The sequence below is a fragment of the Myotis yumanensis genome, unplaced genomic scaffold (genome assembly GCF_028538775.1).
Source record: "Myotis yumanensis isolate MYYU_CA2020_CCGP unplaced genomic scaffold, mMyoYum1.0.hap1 SCAF_7, whole genome shotgun sequence".
NCBI classification, from domain to species: Eukaryota; Metazoa; Chordata; class Mammalia; order Chiroptera; family Vespertilionidae; genus Myotis; species Myotis yumanensis.
The window spans coordinates 11,044,078-11,053,858 of NW_027223758.1; the positions used below are offsets into that span (position 1 = coordinate 11,044,078).

Here is a 9,781-nt window from a genome sequence, read left to right on the forward strand (position 1 = left end):
CTGGCCGCCTCTGCCTTGGCCCCAGCTGCCGTGGTTTCGTCTGGAATGACATCCAGAATTTTGTTTGGCTGTCTGATCTAATTAGCATATTACAGTTTTGTTATTATTGATGCTGTTTAGATGGCACTGTTCCCAAGGGCCCATCCCACCCCCACAATTAGGCTCCATTGCCTTCCCATGTGTATTGTGGCTCCTAAGCTTCTCCCATTGCAGCCCAGGAACCCTGCTTGGTAATGTATGCTGTCCTCTCCTGCCCCCCTGGACAGCAAGCTCCCTGAACACATGCACTGTCTGTCTTGTTCCCCCCACTGTACCCCCAGCAGCAAGTTCAGGCCCACATGCCAGGTGCCCAGAAAACTTGTCCAATGCATAAAGGAATGAATATTTCCAGTGACAGCAGGCTCACTACCATAGAGGATACTTCCTCGGGGCCTTTGCACATGCTATTCCCTCTGTTTTCAATGCGTTCCCCCTGCTATCTGCACAGCCAGATTCAGACCCAATTCAGTGCTGCTCAGTGCCACCTCTTCAGTGAAGCGGTGTGTTCATTAACTGGTGTCTTCAGGGAACTGGTCTTCGTTAACCTCATGGCCCAAAGTGGCTGCTTGTGCTCCAACCAACATGTCCCCATTTCAGCAGGAAGGCGAGAAGGGGAAGTAGGGAGTATGTCCTGTCTCTTTAAGGGTTTGATTCCAGGCTCTTCTACCTGGTGACGTAGGACAAGTCATTGAACCTCTTTTGTTATCTTTGTAAAAGAAGAATATTTGCACTTCTTTGAAAGGTTATGAGGATTGTTGAATTAATACCTGTCAAACACTTGTAACAGGGCAATGCATAAACACACAATGCATTTTAGCAACTATTATTATTAACTAGAGGCCTGTTCCACGAAATTCGCCTGTGCAAACAGCATGTGCAAACATCAGGCAAACAGAGTGGTTAGGAGCAATCAGGCAGGCAGGTAGGCGAGTGGGTAAGAGCCAGCGGTCCCGGATTGCGAGAGGGCACAGGCTGGCTGAGGGACACCCCACGCCAGTCCAGTTCCCTGACCACCAGCTAAAACCGGCTCTTCCCCTGGTCCTTTCTACCTCCTTGATCCACGTTGTTTTTCTCGGCACATACCACCGCAGGGGCAGTGCATCGTCTTTATTACTCACGGCTGCATCCCAGGCCTAGAATATTGCAGGTACTTGGCAGTGTTTGTTGAACGAATAAACAAAGCAACAAGATAGCCCAATTGATTTTTAAAATACCAGGAGAAAAAATTCTAGTTTTACGCACCCCAGATATTTTTATTTAAACAAATGAAAGCCTGAACGTTTTGAGCTTAGCTCTCAGAAGAATGCAAAAGAGATAAACCTTCCCTCCCCACCCCCCTTTCCTTTCCCTTCTGCACACAGAAGGAGAAAGGCAAGCCAAGCCGATTGCAGCGTTGAGAGCCAAAAGCCAATTCCCTCTCGCTCCACGTCAGCACTCCAGCTTCTAGGAAAATCTTCCCCGTCTCCGAGGGCCCGGGGCAATCCAAGGGCTGAGGGCTGCCGCTGGCCTAGGTCACATCCCCTCCGCAGTGGCAGGCGGGGCAGCACAGGCAGCCCCGAGGCCAGGCTCTCTGGAAACTTGCTGTCAGCAGCCCCATCAGCTGGCAAGGGAGGTCGGGGGTTCTCTCCAAATGCCTGGGGAACCTCCCTGTTGGGTCACATTCCGGCCGGGGGGACCCTGGGATGACTAGGGCTTGGTGGCCGCCAGCGCGGATTGGGAGGTAGCAGGATTCAGCACTTCTGAGCTGGAAAAAGCAGTGCCGGGTATTATTTTGGGAACAGACAGTCATGAGAAGCTCCAAGAGCTGATTGAGGAGGCTATTAAAAGCAAGACAATGTATTTCGACATGAACCAGGCCGGGGAGACACCTCGCTCCCTGCCACGACCACGGAACGGGGCGTTCTTTCCCGATGAGGTGAGCCTTTCCGTCCCCTGGAAATGGGGAAAGCCTCTCCCGCTGCCCAGCCGCCGCCCGCTCCTTCTCCCCGGCCAAGCCCAGCTGGGCATCTCGGCCGCCTCCTGGGCCGCGCGACGGGGTGAGGGTCCTGGGCAGCGGGCGGAGGAGGCGGCCACACCGCGCTGCCTGCCTAGGAGCCTGGCTCCGGAGCCGGGCTGCCACTGTCCCAGTTCCCGCTCTGTCTGCCGCTTACTATTTGGTAACGCAGGTCCCTCTCTGTGCCTCAGTTTCCTCACCTGCGAAATGGGGTCACAGTCGTCTTCACCCCACAGAGTTGCTGTGAGGATAAGATGCGTTAGAACATGCGCCGGGCTCGGGAGAGAGCCTCTCACGCAGTCAGCACTCAGTCGACATTCGATAGGATTATTTACTGAGTACCCACCAGTTCCAGACATCATTCCAAACCCCGGGTAAGACAGGCATGCCCCATTTTCCTAGTCTAGTGGGGAGATGAGTCAGAACCAAGTAAATAAGCAGATGAGACAATTTCATGGCCTGTTATTCGCCCAATGAACCTTTTTGCAGTCCAACCGTATGCCAGGTGTCATCCTAGGTGCTGAGGACACGGAGTGACTAAAAGTGCCTTCCTGCCCTGTGGAGCTGAGATGTTAGCTGGGAGGCAGGGGAGACATGTAATGCTCAATGCACCGATGATCTATCTGTGGTGTTACATGTCACACAGAAATGCACAGAGATTTGCAGGGTGAGGTCCAGGTTTCGGGCAGCGAAGCGTGCTTTGGAGATGAGGGTCATTCAAGAACACCTTCTGAAGATGACACTGAAACTGAGGTCCGGGGGGTGAAAGAAGCCAATCGTGAGAGATTGTGGGACAAAGGGGGAGGGAAGAAGCTCACAGGCCATGAGGTGGGACCAGGACAAGGAAGGGTAGTGAGGCTGGAGTGGGAGAGCAAACGGGAGAGGGAGGGAGATGAGGTTGGACAGGTGGGCAAGGCCGGGTCTTGGAGCCACTGTATTAGCTGTTGTTCCCTGCACACGTAGTGGCCTAAGGGAACAGCGTGTATTCATCATAGTTTCTGTGGGTCAGAAGCACCTGAATTGGGTGATGTGGCTGCCTTATCTGAAGACTTGGCTGGAAGCCTCCGTTCCTTCCCATGTGGACCCCTCCAAAGGGCGGCTTGAGCATCCTCACAACATGGCGGCTGGCTGCCCCCAGAGCGAGTGATCCAAGAAAGCAAGGAAGCAGCCTCAGAAGTCACACATTTAGGCAAGATGCTAGTGCTGCACAGAGTGGGAGGGGACTTCACAAGTGGGCAGGCACCCTTGGACCCTCTTGGAGGCCAGCTGTGACAACCACGGTGTTTGCATTTTATCTAAGAGGGATGGGAAACCTCTGAGGTGGTATCTTTGCTTGATCTGGGTACTTGCATGACATCTGTATGTAGAGGCAAGCTGATCGTCATTTTTGGTACCATTATTGAGTGCTTACTGTATCCAAGCACTGCATAGGGTTTTATTGGCCACAACATCATCTGATCCTCATGTCTCCTCAAGAGATAGGTGTAAGTCCATTTTACAGATGGGGAAGCTGAGACTTCCTCAAAGATGCATTATCCAACAGAGACAGTGGATTCACCCAAGTCAAGAGAGAAGAGAGGGGATAGGAGGAGAGAGAGAGCAGCCTGGGGGAAGGCCCAGCACTGAGGAAGGACACAGAATCTGGGGGCTCTGAGTATTTCTAGAGGGCAGGATCATGGAGTTCAAGGTGAGGCTGGATAGATTTGATAGGTCTTTGTAGGCCACATATGGGAATGTGGACTTTATCCCAATGGAGGGTGTTAAGCAGAGGGAATGACATGATTGGATGTCCCCGTTAGATTTTAAAGTTTAGGAAAGACCGTGAAGGGCAGAGTGGACTTGTTGGGGGTGCATAGGAGAGAAGCTGAGAGAGCGGCGAGGACGTGTGGAGTTCCCAGGAGGGAGATGTGGGGGTGCCCTGGCAGGGCTGGTCATGCGGGGAGGAAGAGAGGGCTGGAGTCAAGAGATTTTTAGGAGGGAAAATGTGGCCGTGGGAGGGGAGGACAGAGTCAAGAATGGTGCCTGGCTGAGGGAGCTGGGAGAATAGAGTCAAAGCTCACCAGACCCCCGACCACCCTCTGTGGTGTCTCCAGCATTTGTGGTCCAGGGGGACAGTCCTGCGGCTGCTGTCATTCACTGCTGCTCCCTCGGCATGGTGGCCTTGTCTACCAAGTAGAAGCAAGGCCCTTCCATGTCTTCTAGTGTCCTCACCCCATCCCTGCCACTCAGCCAGAGCCAGGTGCATGGAGTAAGCCAGTACATGGATAGATATTTGATGGGGAGCTTTAGTCTCAGAGCAATTGAGATGACACATGCCAGGCAGTGTAGCCTAGTGGGTAAGGCTCTAGAGCCAGGTGGCTGGGGTTCAGTTCCCACCTCTGCTACTTACTGGCTGTGCAACCTGGGGCAAGCTACATACCTCCCTGTGCTACAATTTCCTTCTCTGTACAGTGATAATCATAGGGTAGCTGCGAGGATTCAGTGCGTTCATGCCTGCCACAGGCAGGTGCTCGGTAAGTGCTCACTGTGATGGATAGATCAGCACAGGCAAACCTCCTTCTATTGAACTTTGCTTTTTTGTGCTCCACAGATGTTGCTTGCTTTATTTATTTATTTATTCATTCATTTTAAAAAAAATATTTTTTTTTATTGATTTTTAGAGAGAGAGGAAGGGGGAGGGATAGAGAGATAGAAACATCCATGAGAAAGAAACATCATGGGCTTTGCAGCCGCCGCCGCCCCGGAGCCACCTGTGAGCAGCCACGGTGAACCCCACCGTGTTCTTCAACATCCCTGTTGACGGCGAGCCCTCGGGCCGCGTCTCCTCCGAGCTGTTTGCAGAGGAAGTTCCAAAGACAGCAGAAAACTTCCGTGCTCGGAGCACTGGGGAGAAAGGCTTTGGTTACGAAGGTTCCTGCTTTCACAGAATTATTCCGGGATTTATGTGCCAGGGTGGTCGCTTCACACGCCACAGTGGCACAGGCGGCGAGTCCATCTATGGGAGGAATTTGAGGACGAGAACTTCATCCTGAAGCATACAGGTCCTGGAGCCTGTCCACGGCCAATGCTGGACCGAACACATACGGTGCCCAGTTTCTCATCTGTGCTGCCAAGCCCGAGTGGGTGGGTGGCAAGCATGTGGTCTTCGCCAGGTGACCGAAGGCATGGATATTGTGACAGCCATGGAGCGCTCTGGGTCCAGGAATGGCAAGACCAGCAAGAAGATCACCATTGCTGACTGTGGACAACTCTGAAAAATTTGACTTGTGTTTTATCTTTACCACCAGGCCATTCCTTTGGTAGCTCAGGAGAGCACCCCTTCACCCCGATTTGCTGGGAATGTTCTATAATCTCTGTGCTCCTGCCACAGTTCATTGGGTTCCATAATTTCCTTACCCCCTTCCCAGTCTAGCTGGATTGCAGAGTTAAGTTTATGATTATGAAATAAAAACTAAACAGTTGTCTGTCAAAAAAAAAAAGAAAGAAAAAGAAAGGAAGGAAGGAAGGAAGGAAGGAAGGAAGGAAGGAAGGAACATCATTGACTGACTGCCTCCTGTACGCCCCCTACTGGGGATCACAACTAGAGCATGTGCCCTGACTAGGAATCTAACCGTTGACCTCTTGGTTCATGGGTCCACGCTCAACCACTGAGCCACAGAGGCCGGACAGATGTTGCATTTTTTAAAAATTAAAGGCAAGACCCTGTACCAGCAAAAAGATTACGACTCACTTCATTGCAGTACTCGTTTAATTGGGGTGGTCTGGATCGGAACCTGCAATATGTCCGGGGCCTGCCTGTCGATCTCACAGTCCTGCTTCTCACACACCTGTGCCTGTCTCACGTTCTGCCTTTAGACATGTGGAAGTCCAGCACGTTCTCAGCTGCTGTCTACCTTTCAGCCAGGAAAGGGCTGACGGTCAAGGTGACTGACAGGTGCAGAGGACACCTGGGTTATAAATGCAGCGAGAGGACCGGTGAGGTGTGAGGTGCCTCATCAGAGCTGCCCAAGTCCATTAGAATATTCCTGGTGTCGAATCAGTTGTACGGGCAGGAGCAGTAAGTGGTGCCTCAGCAGAAATACCTGCGTTTCTTATTTATGAGGCTGTCGGAGGGGAGAGATTCTAATAAAAGGCTTCCCCGGTGATTCAAGGTCTCCTGCAGCCCAGATGGCGTGCAGTCTCCCTGGGCCTTTCTCCCCAGGGCCACCTGGACGCCTTCTATTTGCTTTGATTCAGCTCCTATTGCGCTTTTTCCTCTGATGCTGGCCCGTTCCCACCCAGCTGAGAGCCTCTATTTCTGGGACTTTTTGTGGATAATGGAGTGGGCAGAAGCTCCCCACCCACCCCCCTCGGAGCATCCCTTCAGAAAAGGGAGAGTGCTCTGGCGAAGCGAAAAACAGTGGGTGGTTCAGTTCAAAAGGACAAAATATTTCTTGCCCTGGCGCTGGGAGAGGAAAGAAATTGTCTGAGGCACCGAAGAACAGCTAAACTAAGAAGCCGAAAGCTGCAGTCCATAAGGGCAAATTAGGTGACTCAGCTGCGACTCCCCTGGATCCAGGCCTCGTAGCATGAATGCGCTTTAAAAGGGAAAAATGCTTAACCGTGACAAAGAGTGGGCTCTATAAAAATGTGGCTCAATGCTGATCCTACCGACTTCCAAAGGGCAGCCCCTCCAGGCCGCCGGCACCTGCGGAGATCGCGACGGGCCTCCTCGGCCTGAGCCTGGGTGGGACCGAGTCTAAAATTATCCCTGAGAATGAGTCTGGCAGAGGAGGGCCCAGCGTGCTCATTTCCTGCCTCCATCCTGGCCTCCAAGACCTCGGCTCCCAGGGAGGCCTCTGGGAGGCAGGGGCCGCAGTGCCCAGGACATGGGCCTTGTTGCCCAACAAAGTTAGGTTCAAGCTGGGATGGTTGTGTGGACACCCACCCACAGAGCCTCAGTTTGCTCATCTGTAAACAGGGCTCACAGCATGGAACCTGGTTGGGGGTGGTGGTGAAATGAGCTAGATCGTGCAAAGAACCTGCTTCATGCCCTGGATATAGCGTCTGTTCAATAAAAGGAGGCTTGGAGGCGAAGGGCATGGACTGCAGGGCCAAACAGTCTCAATCCTGGTTTAATCACTACTCACTCCTTGAGTATGGGTGGAAAGCTTTTTAAATTTTAATGTACATTTTAGCACTTATATGCCTGGCTGTTGTTAGCATCACATCCTTACATCAAACTCTATGGAAGGCATAGACAGTGTACCCACTTTACAGAATGGGTAAATGACTCTGGGGCAGAACCAAGGATCTGGTTCGAGAGCCTGTACTTTTACCCTACCTCTCAGGTGCCCTAACTCAGTGTTGCTGCCAGAACTCTCTACAGTGACGGGAATGTTCTGTTCTGAGCCGTCGAACTCCGTAGCCACTAGCCACATGCGGCTTTTGACCAGGTGAGGTGTGGCTTGTGCAACCAAAGAACTGACTTTTATTTAATTATGAATGACTTTAAATCTTAGTAGCCACCTGTGGCTAGGGGCTACCATATCAGGCCGCACAGAGCTAGCCCCTCTTACTGTTAGTGTATTACTCTTCAGGGTCAACAGCAGGAATTTATCAATGACCCTAGCTCAGAGCCTGGCATATAGTAGCTGCTAAGTTAGCGTTGCTAAGTAGGGAGATTGTCTTCAGAAGACAATGGTCTGCAGGCTTGCAGCAAGAAAAGGAAGCTTCATTCATGCCTTGGGTGGCCAACATGTCCCAGCGTGCCCAAGAATTCCCCATTTTAAAACTGGAAGTCCCTCGCCCTAACCGGTTTGGCTCAGTGGATAGAGCATCAGCCTGTGGACTGACGGGTCCCAGGTTCGATTCCGGTCAAGGGCATATACCTCGGTTGCGGGCACATCCCCAGTAGGGGGTGTGCAGGAGGCAGCTGATCGATGTTTCTCCCTCATCGATGTTTCTAACTCTCCCTCTCCCTTCCTCTCTGTTAAAAGTCAATAAAATATACAAAAAACACAAAAAAACTGGAAGTCCCGCAGCCTGTGAACCTCCTCGATCCCGGCAAACCAGAAGTGCCCCTCTTGCCTCAGGTGATGTACAGAGTCCACAGGAAAAGGGGGTCCCTCCATAGGCTCCCTAAAAGGAAACTCCCACAGCCTCACAGGCTGCAGCCCAATATTTGCCACAAGCAAGCCATCTGCCCTCTATGAGCCTCAGTTTCCCTTTCAGACAGTTAGAGAGAAGGTTTCTCTGCTTGCAGGTGGCTGCAAGGAGTTCAAGGTACCACCAGGCTGGGAGCACAGTAGATGGGCAGATAGGGCTGCTCCTGGGGGGAGGAGCGCAGGTAAGCTGTCCTGTTGGGTGAGACAGGCTTCAAGATGAGGTGGGTGGGGCTTTTCCCTGTAGCTCTTTGTGGGACAGCGTCTTCAGCAGGAGGTGTCAGCCGGAGAGCCCAGCGTGGCTACTGTGGGCCGAGGGAGGCCTGGAATACAGGGTGGCCCCGCGGATGGAACCAGTGCCTCTAACGTTCAGGTCTCTCGGTAAGAAAGTGTGTGGGTGCGTGGGGTCCTGATGAGTCACCAGCTGTGGTGCTCCCGGAGTTCGATGAGAGCTCCCAGGAATAGCTGAAATAGCCATCTTCAAAGCTGCCTTATCCCTGGGCCCCGACTTTCCCGCCCCGCGTGCAGACCAAGAGGCAGGTCTAGGCTGAGTTTGGAAAGAGCGTCCTGGCCGCCCAGCGTCTCGCCCTCTTCCCACTGGCCTTCCTGGCTCCGTGGCCCCCTGATGGGAGCGGCCCGATGGGAGCCCCGCGTGGCATCCCACCCGAATTCTGCAGCCCGCGCAGAGTTCACGACTCCCGTGCCTTTATTTTCCTGTTTATTCAGAGCGTGTGTAAACACATGGGTTGCCTGGTTTCGGCGTCTCTTTGGCCATTTCATTATTGCTGGAGCCTCTGAGCATCACTGGAAACCTTGGGTTTTCTAAATGAATCTAAAAATATACTCTTTGAAAAAAAAATCTTGGAGTTGGACAGAGTTGACACAAGGCACGGTTATTTATTTCTTTTCCCTCGTCCCTCCCCCCTTCCCCTCCCCCTCTTCCTCCTCCTCCTCTCACCATCCCCAAATACAAAAAAATATGGGCAGCTGGAGGCCCCGAGGGACAGGGAAAGGCCCCTGGGTCAGTGTCCAGGGGCTCAGGCCACCTGGGGTGTTGGGGTGAGCCCTAGGCCCCTTTGACTGGGGGGCGCCCGCTTGGAAGCTGGGGGGCTGGGGAGCCCGGGCAGGATTTATTAAAAGTGCAGTGGGCGAGGCGAGGCGAGGGGCGGCTGGGGCAATCCTTGCAAACGGCCGCTTGCAGCTCCTGCAGGGCCGGCTTGGACACTCGCGCGCCCCCACCCCCTCTGCTCTGGCGGCCGCATCACTCCCTCTCCCTGACTTTTCTCGCGAACAATCAGGGACTTGTGCTGGCGGCCGAGGGAGCCACGGCGCTGGCTGGCCGCGGAGGAGGCGACGTCATGGATTCCTGAGTGTGAAGTTTGCAGGAAAGCCCTTAGTTTTGGAGATGGACGGGATCCAGCGGTTTCCATGGTGCTGGGTAAACAGGAGGAAACAGTGAGGGAATCCCGTTATTTTACTGCATTGAAAGCCTATAAACACGGAGCGCCGGGAAGGAAGTCGCGTTCCCTCTCGAGTAAGCCGAGCGCCGAGCCGCGCCGACTCCAACGCGCCGGGAGCCGGAGCCGGGAGCCGGGAGCCGGGAGCC

At 53.3% G+C, this 9,781-nt stretch overlaps 1 pseudogene; it reads left to right on the forward strand.

Annotated features, from left to right (window-relative positions):
* Positions 1-4,948: 4,948 nt before the first annotated feature.
* LOC139014422 (peptidyl-prolyl cis-trans isomerase A pseudogene) lies at positions 4,949-5,286 on the forward strand (annotated as a pseudogene).
* Positions 5,287-9,781: the final 4,495 nt, after the last annotated feature.